The sequence below is a fragment of the Mesocricetus auratus genome, unplaced genomic scaffold (assembly GCF_017639785.1).
Source record: "Mesocricetus auratus isolate SY011 unplaced genomic scaffold, BCM_Maur_2.0 Super-Scaffold_100004, whole genome shotgun sequence".
Taxonomy (NCBI): Eukaryota; Metazoa; Chordata; class Mammalia; order Rodentia; family Cricetidae; genus Mesocricetus; species Mesocricetus auratus.
Genome location: NW_024429189.1, coordinates 52959446 through 52975937, shown reverse-complemented (window position 1 = coordinate 52975937; position 16492 = coordinate 52959446). Strand labels below are relative to the sequence as shown.

At 41.1% G+C, this 16492-nt stretch overlaps 1 protein-coding gene and 1 long non-coding RNA gene across 8 annotated transcripts in view; one reads left to right on the top strand and one right to left on the bottom strand.

The window, feature by feature from the left end:
• Positions 1-1383: 1383 nt before the first annotated feature.
• The window catches only part of LOC121140411, a 78118-nt gene continuing 63009 nt past the window's right edge, over positions 1384-16492 (bottom strand). For both annotated transcript variants that reach the window (XR_005877242.1, XR_005877243.1), the window contains one exon: positions 1384-2663. This is a non-coding gene — a long non-coding RNA (uncharacterized LOC121140411). The remainder of the gene's footprint in view (positions 2664-16492) is intronic.
• Tfpi (tissue factor pathway inhibitor) overlaps positions 1670-16492 on the top strand; it is a 41273-nt gene continuing 26450 nt past the window's right edge. Inside the window, exons 1-2 of one of the 6 annotated variants that reach the window (XM_040745702.1) lie at positions 1670-1731; positions 4608-4727. The gene's annotated coding sequence lies outside the window, so the exon portion shown is untranslated. Of the gene's footprint in view, positions 1782-3521; positions 3577-4607; positions 4728-16492 lie in introns of those variants that run through there. The other 5 variants (XM_013121696.3, XM_040745705.1, XM_040745701.1 and 2 more) reach the window with 5 other exon arrangements.

Sequence of the window (16492 nt, the reverse complement as noted above, 5' to 3'; positions counted from 1 at the left end):
GCCTCGAACTCACAGAGATCCGCCTGCCTCTGCCTCCCGAGTGCTGGGATTAAAGGCGTGTGCCACCAACGCCTGGCTCCAGCTGTTAATCTTAATATAAAAGGTTTCCTCGTGTAACTTTGTCTCTTAATGTTCCCCACAAAGTCGTACAGTTATTACCCCCTGACATGTTCTGTATCTCTGCTGACTGTTAAGTGCTATTATGGTCCCCTGGATGGACCCTCTTCTTAGACATTCTAACTGCTGATCCCCTCTTTTCACCTTTCTGTCAGCCTAGAAGTGGTTATTGGGATGCCCCCAAACACTAAAAGTAATTTGGGTGACCTCTTAAAGCAGACTACTGGACCACGGACCATCAACTCGTCTCTCTTCCCACCACTCTGAACATTGTTGTTGGGACTCAGAACTACAGTACCTGGATGGAAGCCTCCTTTCCATCAATTAACCTCTGTCTCACTAGCTCAGGTCAGCTGAACATCCTTCAGGACCAGTTAGACTCCTTGGCTACTGCAGAACTCTGCAGCTGAAAAGGACCAGATCTGACTGCTTTGATGGGATTTGTGATCTCCTCAGTGAACATGCTGTTTCCAGGCCAACACATCCTAACTGGTTTGAGATGGGGCTAGAGACAGGGACCAGAAAAAAAATTCAACCACAAGCCTTCAGTGTGTGGTGTGGCTTCTGGTTCCCTCCCCTCTGACTCTCCCTGGATCACTCTGACTGGATCACTCTGGCTCTCCTTGGATCACTCTGGCTCTCTCTGGCTCTCTTCTGGATCACTCTGACTCTCTCTAAATCACTCTGGCTCTTCCCTGGTTCACTCTCGCTCTCCCCAGATCACTCTGGCTCTCCCTAGATCACTCTGGCTCTCCCTGGATCACTCTTTCCTCTTTATTATCTTCATACTTATGTTTTACCCCACATTTACAGTGTTTTACTCACTGAACTTGACCCTCTACCTAAACAAAATGTCCCATATAAGCTTTCCCAAAGCTCTCACCCTACAACAGCTCTATTTATTCCTTATACGTCTCCAGATAGACCCTTTAGATGCTGTGGAGAAACTCTGGCTAAAAGGGACCTTCATCCCTTTCACCCCAGGCCAGATACAATTCTTTACATTAGTCCTTTGTTTTCTCCTGTTGGGTTCCTTTGGTGCTCTGTGGCTCCCTACTTCTGCTAGCTTGTTTTTGTGCAACAGTCCTGGCAATGGGATCAGTCACTGTCACCCTGAATCAGCTCTACGCCCACTCTCTCTCACTAGCCCATTCTGTCTCTTTCACCTCTGCTTCTCCTTACTCCATAACCTTCCTGGAAAACCTCTCAGTTTTATTCTAAACAAAATCATCTGTTTACAACTAACAACAACAACAACAACAGTAATAATAATGATAATAATATTTTTTCAAGTCTCTTCAGTAATGCAGGATGACAAATACACAATCTGTTGCATCTGATCAAGTTAAGATTTTCCCTTGCTATGTGACCAGAAGATCCCCCTCTTCAATGGACCTGTAACCACCCCCTCCAACAAAGACCCTCCTCAGCAGAAAATAGTTATAACACCCTCACCCTGCATTTTTTTTTATATCCTCTCAGAGTTAGGAATGATAGTTTCCTGCTCAAAGACTACACTTCCCAGCTTCCCTTGTGGACTACGGAAGTCATTTCCGCCCCTATAAGGGGCCCGCATCCCATCTTCTTCTGTAGGCATTTTGGCCATCTGCACATGTGAGTGATAAAGTGCTTCCTCGCTGTGAATAAACATGGTCCCACCTAAGGTCAGACCAAGCCTCTCTTTCTTTCCTTCTTCTGCCTCTCTACAGCTGTCTTAAATAATCTAACATTATCTAACAGCTTGCATGTGCTTTGAGAGTTGAGTTTTGAGCATGTTTTCAAGGGTCTGAGCATGCGTTTAGTTCTTGTATACGAGGGGATGAAGTAAAGGAACTGCTGACATGATTGCTCCATGATAAGGTTAAGCTTTTTACTGGAGATAGGAGAGCGAGAACAGCCAGGGGCATCTGGAGGAGTCCAGAGCAGAGAAAAAAAGATGCAGGCAGACTGGGGAAGTAGGAGAGCAGGAGAGAAGATAGTGAGAGACAGAGAATAGAGCTCGGTTAGAGCACAGGAACAGGGGATAGTCAGCGGATAACAGGAATGAGTATAGTCAGAAGACGAGAATGGGTAGCTGGGAAGGGAGGCCAGGAAGGAGACTGGTGTGGGGACTTTGAAATGTATAACAAGTATTTATGAGTAGGGATTGAGGGAGCCCGGAGGCTGACATGGCTTTGATATGCAGCCACATCTAGCTCAATGGAACCGTATGTCACTTCTGACAGAGGTAAGGGAAATGACAACTTTTGGCAGATGGGAACTAGTTTCAAAAATTCCTCAAGGAATGCTGGCTTCTATCTAACCTCCAGAAATCCTCCTGTAGTCCAGCTTGAGCTCGTTTCTGTATACTTGGACAGCTGAGGGAACTAATAGTCTAGCCTTTCGTTGGTGATAAGGGGTGATGTAATGTAGCTGCTTCTTAGCTGGACTGGGGAGGGTTGTCGTGGCAGTCCAGGAAGGCCGGAATTTGAGTCAAAGGCCAGGATGGCGTGGGGGGTGGAGGTTGTGGTGGTGGATGGTGGCAGGATCTGGTTAGCTGATCGAGCCTGGAGAGAGAGATACAGGGATCAATCACATTGACTTAACAATGGCAAGGGATCCCTGAGTACATTTGACCTGTCATAGGTGGAGCCAAGTCGCAAGCCCCTGAAGTTTACATGAATTATCTGAAGCTTACAAAAAGAGATAAAAGTTTTAGATATTAGCATGACCACTGTCTGTGATCTGGCTGAAATAGCCATTGCAGGGAAAGCTGTTAACAGATGTCCAGACACAGTAGGAGCACACACACCCACCTTTGAACCATAGCAAAACAAACTTGAACATGTATTTGTCTGTAATAAGACAGACATTTCTTGGTGGGGAAGAAAACAAAGGGGCGAATGCTTAGCACTTTTACGTCTATATTTAGGAAACAGTCAAAGGAAATTTGAAATTTTGAGCCTGTGACAATAATAATTAAAAAAATATTTAATACCCAGTGTCTTACCGAGGCTAGATTAACATATCAGAGCTCCATTGAGTGAACTTTGAAGTCTTAACATTGTGTGCTGTCTCTTAAGTCTCATTTTCACATACTTTAAGTCATTTTCACATACTTTAAGTCATTTTCACATACTCTAAATCCCTTCTTCAGACCTTTACAGCTTGCAAAAACTTTAAACCTTTCCTTTTTCTTTCTTGTTTTTTTAAGGCCGTGTTTCTCTGTGTTGCTCTGGCTGTCTTGGAACTCCCTCTGTAGACCTAAACTTTTTCTTTTTGTCTGGAAATATCTCATCATTTACCATGAGGCATAGATGCTTGATTGCCAGGGAGAAATCATTGACAAGCAAGTTCTTTTGAAAAAAGGAATAGTAAAAAGCAAATTTTTAATAATTGCAACAGGATAGCTTGAGTTTGCTTTTACACCGAAGTCTGTGTTGTGAGCTTACCTTTTTCAGCATGAAGCCCTTCAGAAAGGTAACCCTGCTTGTGACTTGCCTTTCTTAGCTGGGTGCCTGGACTCTGGTAAATGCAAGGTCTAATTTTAAGTAGCAAAGAGCTGTGTGGGGAGGAGCTGGCTGAGGTCAGCTTGCTGCTCCTAAACTGATAAAGCTAGGGTTCTGCCTTCATACAGAGATCTGACAGGGATAATTTGGGCAGTAAGTGTAAGTCAAGTGGCCTCTGTATCAGTTAAGAATGACAGAAATTTACCTTCTACCTGGACAGCCAGTATGGTGATGTCATGCCTTTGTTGGGGTCAGAGGTTGTCAGTGTTTGGCAGCCACACAGGGCAGCATTAAGTCTTTAGCTGCCACACAGGACAACAGCAGCCTTCAGCCACCAGACACAGGAGGTCTGAGAGGTTTTCCCGTGGAGGAGGGACTTGGAAAAACTACCTTGGCGAGGGCACTTAACACAACAGCTTCCATATTTTAGGCGGGGCCTTGGTGGTGGTGGTGGTGGTGGTGGTGTGTGTGTGTGTGTGTGTGTGTGTGTGTGTGTGTGTGTGTGTGTGTAGGTGTGGCTGTGGGGCAATTCTTTACCACACTTGAAGCAAGATCTAGAGGGAGTCAGTTGCTGCCCATCTTCCCTCCCGTTACCAGAAACTGACTGGTATTTTTCTGCCAGGGTGAGCGATGAGCAGTTACTGGTAGACGGAGATTGGGAGAGGAACCATGGCTAAGTAATAAAGGTGGCCAGATTTTCCTCAGCCTCCTAATTTGAGACAAAGGCCTCAAGCTGAGAAATCCTGCTGATGAACTGGCTCAGCAAGTTAAAGGCCTGGTGAGGAGGACATGTCATACATATTTTTGGACCAATCAACCATCCTATCTGTCTTCAAACTGACCACCCCTGAGTGGGGGAGGAAGGCTCTTCAGAGCCTTTAAAACCCCAGTCCTACAGGAGAGACTGGGCTTTTCGGCTTCCCAGCGGTGCTTGGGAGTTCTCAGCTGTTGTCTGTTGCACTTCAGATTTTTTTTTCTGCCTCTTATTTCTTTAACTGACAGGAAAACTGAACCCAATCAAGACCCCTAGGTCGTATTATTTCTAGACTGTGTCGCTTCGGAGGCTTGCCTCCGGATTTCTTCTGATCCCGGGATCTGTCTGAGGACTGTGGATTCAACAAGGTAAGAAATCCAGGAGGGGGATGTGCGCTGGGCAGTCCAGTTGGCCGGACCACAAGGCGTCCAGGGGCTTTTCTCAGCTTCTGCCGTGAGGTCAGTAACGCCTCTGAGAGATGCTCATTTAGGAGCCGCACAGAAGCAGGGACCAGACCTCTGCATTGGCGTTCCTGGCTTCCAGAAAGGGCATTCTCAGAAGAGCCGGTTTAGGGGACCTGCCTAGCCTCACTGGTTACCATCCCTTGTTCTCATCACAATCTCAGCTAGAGAAGACAGGCCAGGTGCAACGGTACAACTCTAATCCTAGCCTTTGAGAGACAGAGATAGGACGATCACTGCAAGGTGCCAGCAGCCGAGCCAGCCGTGTGAAGTGATACTGTGGCTCAGACAGTCCCTCTCCCGGCACTGGTTTCTAGTTTTCCTTTATTTATAGAATATGCCAGAATATTTCAGTACTTACAAGTTCTTTCATCTCGAGCAGTTCATACTGAGTAATCTTACCTTCATTTAAGTTTTTAATCTGCTTAACAATCTCGGTTTGTCCACGCTGTTTGTCATGACATTAGAATTCTCTCTTTTTTCTGCTTGTTATTGTTATCCCATTTCCATGAGGTTATTTCTATCTTTTCTTTTTTGGGGGTGGGTGGGTTGAGACAGATTTTCTTGGCATAGCCTTGGCTGTCCTTAAACTTACTCTGTAGACCAGGCTGGACCCAAACGCAGAGATCTGCCTGCCTCTGCCTCTTGAGTACTGGGACTAAAGGTGTGCACTACCACTGCCTGGGTCATTTTTACGTTTTATGCTGTGAATAAGAAGTTAGAGCTACACAGTCTAAATATTTTAGCATCTTTATTTCAAGAGGAACCTTCTTTGTTTTATAAAACCATTTGTGTCAACTATTTTTGTACCTAAAAGAAAAAAATATATTTTAATCAGTGAAATGGTCACAATTTCAAATATGAATATACTATGTCATCAGGGAATTTTATATTGAGCAATTCTCCAGAAAATTACGCTTTCCTGTAACCCGAACCAAATCCAAAGGAAGTTTTACTGTTGGATTGGTCAGTCTTTCAGTAAATAGATGAGTCAGAGTCAGGAACTACCTTGGGAGGGGTGTGTGTGTGTGTGTTTTCATTTCTGTCTTGTTTTAAATCACTCCATGTTCTCATATTCATTCTTCAGGTTCAAAATGGCTTGTTTCATTGCTCCCATATTTGATTTTTGATCTGGGGAATCTTTAAAAGTATGGTCAACTTACGCCTCTCCTTCCGCCTTTGCATAAGTCCAGTGATTAAACTAGATTGCAATGTTTGTACGACAAGTGCCTTTTACCCACTGTGCTCAAAATGCAGTTAAAGAAAAGATGATTCAGCCGGGCGTTGGTGGCGCACGCCTTTAATCCCAGCACTCGGGAGGCAGAGGCAGGCAGATCTCTGTGAGTTCGAGACCAGCCTGGTCTACAAAGCGAGTTCTAGGACAGCCTCCAAAGCCACAGAGAAACCCTGTCTCGGAAAAACCAAAAAAAAAAAAAAAAAAAGATGATTCTGTCTGGGCTTTGTGAGCTACATGGTATCAATTGTCTCATTACCTTAAATATCTTCCAACTAAAATGTTTTTAAAGGTTGGTTAATAGCTTGCTCATGAAAGCACAAACAGCAGTTGTCAGGTTTATTTTGTTTCCAAAAGGAAACAACCATGCTAGATACAAGCTTAAATTAATGAGGCTAGTTATTAGCCTCTAGTAACCAAAACAGAGGTGGGGATGTCAAGACTAGCTACCTCAACATGAATTCAGTCTCTTTCCATAACATTCCTATCATTCACATACACACACACACACACACACACACACACACACACACTAATCGATGTGCTTAGTGTCCATCATTCTTGACATCTTATGACAGCTGTTGAGTCACAGGTGTGACATGTGTAGAACAAGTTAAAGGTGACTCTGAGTGGTTCTTCCTATATCGTGCACTTAGATGAGGGATCATTTTTAAAAAGCACCCTTTCTTCAACCCAACAAGATAAAAGACATGCCCACAGATCCTCCCAAGACCAGTGGGTCTCACCCTGTGGGTAGAGACCCCTTGGGCATTGCATATCAGATTTTTTCCATTATGATTTGTAACTGTAGCAAAAATACATTGGTAAAATAGCAATGAAATAATTTTATGGTTGGGGTTACCATAACATGAGGAGCTGTATTAGAGGGTCACAGCATTAGGTAGGTTGAGAACCACTGCCCTAGACAGAGATTATTACGTACTGACATCTATATCAATCACGCATCACCACAATGAGTGTAGATTAAAGAGTTGTTCTTTAGGTAGGCACAGGCTAGCTCTGTGAGCTGACCTATGATCATATTGACTGAAGAGTGTCAGTTAATTACTGCCTCAATAACAAAGGTGACCAAATTAATATTTAGAAATCTTAAGAAAAATGGTAACACTTTGTACACATATTCTCACAAAACGTACATATCTTCTCTTGTCAAATTATGTATCTCTCCTTACACATCGTTCCCTCCTTCCCCACCAAATAATCGGCAAATACACATTTTGTTGTGAATGTGCAGGGCTCTCAGAATTAACATTCTCTTGCTTATGTCCCAAATAATCATGTATTTGTTGTCATTACCAGTCAACTTCATGGGAGATAGCATTTAGTTAACGAAAGTGTCACTATATCTAATAATTGTTACAAGCTTGAAAATCTTCATTGCTTAGTTATAAAATATTATTTTCTTTGCTAAAACAAATATGAATGTATATTTAGCCATTTTTGTAACATTTACTTCATTAGTATAACTTTGGTATTTTAAAGAATTGCAGGCATTTCTGAAAAATAAACATTCATGTGTAGGAAAATGCATGACTTAGTGATTATGTTGTAAACAATCTACGTGTTTTCTCTTACCCAACACATTCCAAAGCCCTGTCTATTTTATCTTTAATCTCAATTCAGCTGATAAAATACAGCTGTTAGTTTAATTCAAGTGTCTAATGAGAAGGATTACTGAAATTTAAAGGCAAACATTACCATGGATTGCTGGTTGGGGTCACAACAGCCCAGAAATCATGTAATGAGGAATTGTTAATACTTTATTTTATGAAGAGAAAGTATTATACCTTTACAGTTTCAAAAGTTCACTACTTGTCATTTTGAAAAGTCAGCACACACTTTCTCCCTCACTGTCCTTTTTCTAGAGACAAAATGGAAACATTTTTTTTGTTTCATACAAGTATACAATGTATTTATCAAATCCATTCCCCACTCCCTCTCCTACAAGCCTTCTCATAAATCACTGAGTCTGTTTAGGGCCCCCCAGTATGCACAAGGGATGTAGGTTCATCCACTAGAGGTTGGACATCCTACTTCTGTGGGTCTGGGGTCATTCAGAGATTTACAAGTCTGACTTAAGTTTTGGTTTTGTAAGTTAAAGGTTTTATAGTAAAAAGAGATTGGTTAGGACCAAACCAAAAAGAGTTCTCTAGGTAAGGCACCAACTAAGGATTATAAAAGCAAAACCCATGAAGTTATGATTTTGGGGAGCCAAATTAACTCATATCCTGTCTGGGTGCAAGCAAGGCTTAATTTTATAACAGATGTCTAGCAAGCACCTCAGCCATCCAAGCAAGCAAGGGTTTCAAACAAAAGCAGAACTTAACAGTTAGCCTGTTTCATCTTGTGACCCATTACCTTGTAGGAATAGCTGAGGCAGTGAAATATTTTGTAATAATCAGCAATGTTTTTTAAGAATAGCCCAACTGCACCAGGAAGTGGTCCATCTTGGGTCAGCTGATGGCGCATTCAAGGTAGGAGCAACTTTCTCATGGCTTACACAAGCTAAAAACAATGTTGTTTTTTCAAGCCTCGCACAGTAAATTTATCCTCTCAACATAATAGTCACCATTACACTACTATGAGCTGTATTCACCAAAAAATATTTTTCCCATCTCCAGCAACCATCAATTAACAATTCCTTTCAAGTAGAGTCCCTTCCTTACCCATGTTAGAATATTGACCGGCTTGATCTTGTACAGGTCTTATTCAGGCAACTACAATTACTCTGAGTTTTTGAGTGTAAAGGTCTTGTCAAGTCCAACAATCTTCCTTGATTTCTGGCTCCTATGATCTTTTCACACCATCTTCATCAGTTTTTCCTGAGCATGGGGGCATGTTGTGATATAGATGAGTACTCCTCAGTCAATTATTTTCTGCGTTTTACCTGTTGTGAATAACAGCACTAAGAAGCTGCTCTGTTGGGGGGAGTGGTGACAGTTGTGCTAATCTATGTTTGTGAGGATAGGCATGTCGAAGGTAGTTTGATATTGTGTCTATTTAGCAAACAATATTAGTGGGTTCTCCCCAGTGGCTATGACCTCCTTAGCCATGTGTTCTCAGAAAGATTGATAGTGCCAGGCCTGAGTTTCCTCTTGTGGAGTGAATCTTTAGAAACGCAATTAGAAAGATGTTGGTTACCCCCGCAATACTTGTGCCTCTTTTGCCAAATAGGCGTATATTGCCAGCTGATCATTTTGTATCTCACAATGCAGCTAAGTAGGACTGTTGATGACTTTCCTCTCTCAGCAGCATGTAAAAAGACTGAAGAGCTAGTTCAGCAGGTAAAACATTTGCTACATAAGCAAAGAGAAGTTTCAGTCTCCTGTGTCCATATAAAAGCTGTGTGTGTGTGGGGGGGGGCGGAATGAGACTGGAGGGATGGCTCAGAGGTTAAGAGCACTGACGGCTCTTCCAGAGGTCCTGAGTTCAATTCCCAGCAACCACATGGTGGCTCACAGCCATCTGTAATGAGATCTGGTGCCTTCTTCTCAGACATACATGCAAGCAGAATACTGTACGCATAATAAATAAATAAATCTTAAAAAAATACTGTGGGAGGCAGATCATAGAATCAGCAAGCTGAAGACAGACTAGCTAAACAGTGAGCTCTGGGTGTAATGAAGACCCTTCCTGGACCTTGAAGGTGGAGAGTGATTGAGGAAACATCCGGCATTAACCTCAGGCTTCTGCCGGGCGTTGGTGGCGCACGCCTTTAATCCCAGCACTCGGGAGGCAGAGGCAGGCGGATCTCTGTGAGTTCGAGGCCGGGCTGGACCGACAGCCTCCAAAACAATACAGAGAAACCCTGTCTCAAAAAAAAAACAAAAACCTCAGGCTTCTATCCACATGTGCTTGTAACCCCACACATGGGCACTCACATATTTGAACACGTATATGAATACATGCATGGAAAACACATAGATGTACACATGGAGCTATTTGTCTTCTGTGTTCAAACTACTCTCAGAAGGCAACATTTGAGGAGAAATTTGACTATGAAGCAGTATTTCTACTGTGTTCATGAGATTAAGTCATGACTGGATTCCAGGATACAGAGGTAATGAGACCCTGGCTGGGGAAATTCATTAAAAGTTATTTTTTAATTTTAGTTGAAAATAGCGTATGTGTATGTATACACTGAGAAGACAGAGAGAAGGTAGGGGCAGGGAGACAGAGGGGGAAGATAATATGGGCAAGTTAGAAAGGAACTATATTAATTTTATGGGAACTATACTGTTTAATACTTGTGATTTCTACAGCTTAGTAGTAATGTGTTAAACTTTGGTCAGCCACGTCCCAAGTTTCATAATGTAGGAATTATCAGAACTTGGGAATCTGTAGCTATGGAAAAGGAACTGGTTTGAGAAAAACAGACTCTCTGGCTGGTGGTGTGCTCCAGGCAACAGTGGCCCTCACGTCTGACACACATTCCTACTATAGACTGACCTATGTTCTCCTCAGAGTTGTGTGCTGGAGCCTGACCTCAAATGTGACAATATTTGAGAAGATGTGTTTTAAGAGGTAATTAAAACTAAACAGAAGTAAGGTTGTGCTCCGCATCCTATGGGGTTGATGGCCTTGTGGTAAATTGAAGGTGCAGAGGCTTATCTCTCTCAGTTTCTCTGTGCATACATGGAGAAGATGCCAGATGAAGATTTAAGAGAAGAGAGTGGCCATTTGCAAGCTAAAGAGAGCCCTCTCCAGGCACCGAACTGACCAGCATTCGTAGAGGGTACAGCAGTCCACGCTGTAAAACTTCCCTGCTGCTTAAGCTGCTCACTGTGTGGTATTTTGTTATGACAGGGTTAGAGTACCGGGACAGCATCTGTGGCTTTCACCATAAAATCCCTTCGTCTTTTTTACCTGTGAAGATGTGTTTCAAGCTATGTTGTCTGGGTTTGAAATGACAGCAAAGGAAAGCCACCCTGGCCCAATTCCCATGTGTCACAGACTAAATCATCAAAGTTGCCTTTCTTGTCAGGACGGCCAGTTCCACAAAAAATGACACGGAGACTTATTATTAATTATGAAAGCTTGGCCATAGCCTAGGCTTGTCCCACTAGCTCTTAAAACTTATATTAACCCGTATTTTTATTATCTATGTTGTACCGCATGGCTTTTACCTTTTTCCCATTCTGTGTGTTGACTCATTCCATGTCTCCATGGCGTCCCTCACGTACCTCGATTATCCTCTTCCTTTCTACCTGGAAGTCCTGTCTAGGTATTGGCCCTTCAGCATTTTATTACACGAATCACAGCAATTCCTCTTTACACTGCACACATATTTCACAACACCTATCTTAAGTATTGAAGATGCTGTGATGTTTTGTTTTATACCCATCAATGTAAATTTCATCCATAACATTGTATATTCAAAGTTTTTTTTAAAGGTCCTATAACTTGGTTTGGAATACAGTTCCATTGGAAGATTATGAATGCCTTTTTCAAAGCTTTCCTTTTTAGATTTTTATTTGGCTTGTTCACTAAAAACAAATCTAGTAATTTGCAAACTTATCTACAAGAATATTTAAAAATTTCTATACTGTTATATTCAAGGAAATTTTTTTGTCAATTCATTTCCTTATTTTGAACCAGGATTTGTTTTCTGTGTAAAACAGTGATGAGATGAGATGATTTTTTTTTCTTAACATAAGTGCAAGATACAAATGAGAAAATCAAGGTGATGCTAAATGCTCGGTAATGGAACCTGCTATTTTCATCACCATTATTTTCATTTAATTGCAAGCTGTGGCTCTAGCGCCTCTTGGTGAAAAAGAGCATCTCCAAAGCCGGGCATTGGTGGCGCATGCCTTTAATCCCAGTACTCAGGAGGCAGAGGCAGGCAGATCTATGTGTGTTTGAGACCAGCCTGGTCTACAGAGTGAGTTCCAGGACAGCCTCCAAAAACAATACAGAGAAACCCTGTCTGGAAAAACCAAGGAAAAAAAAAAGAGCATCTCCAGATTCCTTCTAAACAAGCTTGATGTACAGCACAGTTAAGCCAGACAATGCAAAAGCTGACAATGGGTTGACACTTAAAAGAGCCTCAAACTCAACAGGACTTGCTCTTCCATTCTTCTCTTTAGTTGGTTCCTCAATGTGTGTTGACTCATTCCATGTCTCCATGGCGTCCCTCACGTACCTCGATTATCCTCTTCCTCTCTACCTGGAAGTCCTGTCTAGGTATTGGCCCTTCAGCATTTTATTACACTAATCACAGCAATTCCTCTTTACAGTGCACACACATTTCACAACACCTATCTTAAGTATTGAGGATGCTGTGATGTTTTGTTTTGTTTTATACCCATCAATGTAAATTTCATCCATATATGGACAAGAGAAATACGATGTGCGACCCATGTCCAAGTCTCTCAGAGACATTGGCTTTGTCTGGCCTAGTCTCGCCTGTTTATGCAGGTTTTGTCATTGTTTGGGTAAACTTCCACACCATTTTCTCATGGAAGAGGCAAATTCCCAGACTTCATTTCTTTCAGAACTGGCCTGAAACTTGATTTTCTGTATATATGAGATAGAGTGATGGGAAATTTTTTCATTCATAAATATAGTTGCTAGCAAAGCACAGATTTTAAATTAGAATAAACCATTTGAGTAATCTTCAGTGTTAAACATGATAACAATAATCACTGTATAATTTGCATAATTTAATAAATTTTATTTATAGGATTAGTGTAGCAGAGAAAGCAGATTTTATCCTGTTGAAACAGGTACTGCCTAAGCCTCTTTTGCAAGAGGCAGTTAAGATAATGCCTCAAAAGAAATAAATATGGACATAAATAATGTATTTGTTAGTTCTATGTTTTCCTATTAAAACTTGGTGTCTATTGCATACATCTTAGTTCTTTTAGGAGTGCTGCTGGCAAATGTGCTTCAGGTTCCCTTCTGCTTCTATATCTTCCTAGTCATCTAGGCATTTGATATTGGAAAGTAACTGATGTATAGCAAACATCAGTTCAGTATGTCTGCTTAATTAATTGCACAGCATTATCGGCAAGATACAATAGCCTAGCAGGTAGGGAATCTCTCTGGAAACAGTATATAATTACAGAAATGTATAGTGTTTTATAGTTACATAATCTTTGTGATTCTAATGTCACTTTTAAAATTAATATGTGTATCTTATAGCCAGGGTTCTGTTCTAGCTTAATTTAAATTTTAGGTCATAAGTGAGTCTGGTGCTCACACCTTGCTTAGAGCGATGACCCTGTGCACTAGGAATGCGACTCCCAGGGAAGTTAGAAAGGAGATAAATGAGGCCCTGTGGACTCCCTGGTCTGTGGTATGTGGTAAACGTGCAGCTTTACAGCCATGTTCTCCCTTGGAGAACTACCCAGATATTTGCATTCCCACAGTATATTTTTTCAGAAAATGCTCTTCCTGAGACTGCAAATCTGGTTCACAGACTTCTTCCTGAGACTGAGCTGTTCTTCCCCTAGAGAATGTGGCTTGACATTCCCATAAAAAATACTTTTAACAACAATTCTCGTCTGGCACCCAGTTATTATGGATGTTTTAGAATTTTCAGTTGAGAATACTGCTTACATAAAGTTAGCTTCAAACGTGGGAAAGACTGGTCAGGGAACCTGTCTCCAACCACAGCAGCAGCAACAACAGAAAACACAAACAAAACCCAAAACATCCTGAAAATATAGAAAGAAAAATGAAAGTTACGAGAATAACTATATAACTTGCTGTCTCTCTCCACACAGCGTAGTTTTTAATGCTCTTTTTTTCTTTCTTCATTTTCCTTGGCATATGTGTGCTGCTAACTCACCCACATCAAGAAATAGCAAATAGAAAAGGCACATGGCTTACAAAAACAGACTGCCATGCTTTAGTGGGCATGACTCCTGGGTTCAGCCACATTGTGGGGACAGAAGTAACGAAAAGTAAGAAGAGACAGCATTAGCTGCTACTAGTGAGAGAAAATTGCATGGACACAGATGTTTCTTCAGAACATTCCACTTTTCTAGTGGTCAAGTTTGTCTCTCTTGCCTTTCATTGGGAGACCATAAAGAATCAACCAAAGTAAAATGTCTGTCCCTTTAGATATAGGAAAGTACTCACTAGTTTATATAGCCATCATTGAACTTTTTTTCCTGTATGGTTGTTTGAACAAGGTCTTACTATGTAACTATGGCTATTCTGGCACTCACTATATAGACCAGGTTGACCATAGAGATCTGCCTGCCGCTGCCTCCTGAGTGTTGGGCATGTTTATCCAGCCCATAAAACTTTAAAAAAGTTCAGCAATATGTGAAAAGTAAAGAAAGTCTGTACCAGGAAGCTCAAATTTACTAGCAGCAAACTTGTAAAGCATGTACAAAAGCCCAATTTTTTATTTTCTGAGACATAGTTTCTCTGTGTAGTCTTGACTGTCCCAGAACTCACTTTGTAGACCAGGCCTCAAAATCACAGAGATGTGCCTGTCTCTACCTCCCGTGCTGGGGTTAAAGGCACATACGTGCCACCATGTCTGGCTCATGTGCAAAATGAATACGTGTGTTTTCTAGATAATTTACAGATGACAAAATATTGTGTGCACTGCAGAAATGTCAGACTAGATCAATGAATGGCTAGTAGGTGTATCATGCCTTTTCATGAATAATGTATTAGAAAGCTAGCATTCTTCAAATCTCCCCTCCCACTTCCATGATGATCCCTTAGTCTTGTGGGGAAGGATCGTGATACAGCTATCTCATTTAGAGCTAAGTACTCTACAGCCTTTTATTCTCTGTACCAGTTACTGATGCCTGTATCAATCAGCATCTATTACAAAAAGAAGCTTCTCTGACAAGGGCTGAGGGATGCTCTGATCTATGGGTGCAGTGATAAGCCATTAGGAGTTGGCTTACTATTATGTCCATTTAGCAGGATAACAGTATCAGGTTCACCTCCAAGGCCTATGACCTTGCTGGGGTTTTGACCCAGCTAACAGTACCAGGTAAAAAGTTCTGTGTATTAAGCCAGCCAAAACCCCAGCATGGATGGGGAAAGGCTTATGAAAATCCCATTGGCTAGTCACAAGTGCCATATCAATTTGTTTTCTCCTAATTTGTTCTTTTTGCTTTTGATTTTGTTTCTAAGAGATTTTGCTCAATATAGGATCACAAAGATTTCGTCATATTGTAAAAGCATATTACAAGTTTTAGTTCTTCCATTTAGGCCATGGACCTATTTTTAGTGAAGTTTTGTATGTGATACAAGGGAAGGCTAGTCTCATTGTTGAAACATGCCTATCCATATGTGCCAGCATCTTTAGGCAAAAAAATAAATATTTTCCAAGGAAGAGCTTTGAAATCCTTGACACTGTCAGCTGATTGTAGACATTGATCTGTTTAATGATTATCAGTTCTCATTGAATCCGTATTGTTGCCAAAATATATTGATCACTGCACCTTTGAGTTGTTTTCAGGTTTTGCGTATGATTAGTTCACATTAAGTATACAAATGAATAGGATTTTCTGTGTCATTTTCATACATACATATGTTGAAATTTATTCAGATCCACTGTCCTTAAAACTTTCTGCCCTCTCCTTTCCTTGTTTGTTAATCCTTCTGCTTTCAGACTACATTATTCTTATCTCTTCATTCCTTTGGCTTAGTTTACTTAACATGGCGGTTTTCACTTGTGTCCATTTTCTTGGGACTGACTTGATTTCATTCTTCTTGGTGGATGGGTAAAACTCCATTATGCATATGTGACATATTTTCTGCTCCTATGACAAAAGCACCCGCATATATCACAAAGTGTGAGCCTTCCAGCCTTGCTCTTCTGTGTGGTTGCTTTAGCTATGGTAAATAACTAGAGTCTCCACATGAATTTTAGGATTTCCCTGTCAATTTTGACAAAACAAAATCTCGCTGGGAATTGTATGCAAGTTACATGAAATATGTAGATTCCATTGAAGAATATTTTTATCTTAATAGTAAATCTTTTGTTCTGGGAAAGATGGTATATTTTTAACCAATTTAGATCTCAAATCTACATACATCTTTACTATATTAAATATACATCCCTATATAATAACTAAGACACCTGCAGATCTCCCTCATTTAACTCTATTGCCTGTAAAATGAATATAGATGGCAGAATGTAGATAATACAGAGGAATATGAACACTCAAAAGAATTTCTGTCTCCTATGTTTTCAGAATTCCTTACTGTGTACTACAATCTGGGAGGTTGGTTTAGTGCTGATTCCTGAGTAACTGTCATACAACATTTATAAAAGAAAGTTTCTTCAATGAAACATAACATTTAAAAATTCATACACAATGCACATCATCATATTTACATATGCGGAGTGTAAAAGTCTATGCACATGTGACAGCATACACAAGTTCTAGATAAAAACACACTGAGTTGTTCCAATGGTAGTTTATTTCTGGGAGAA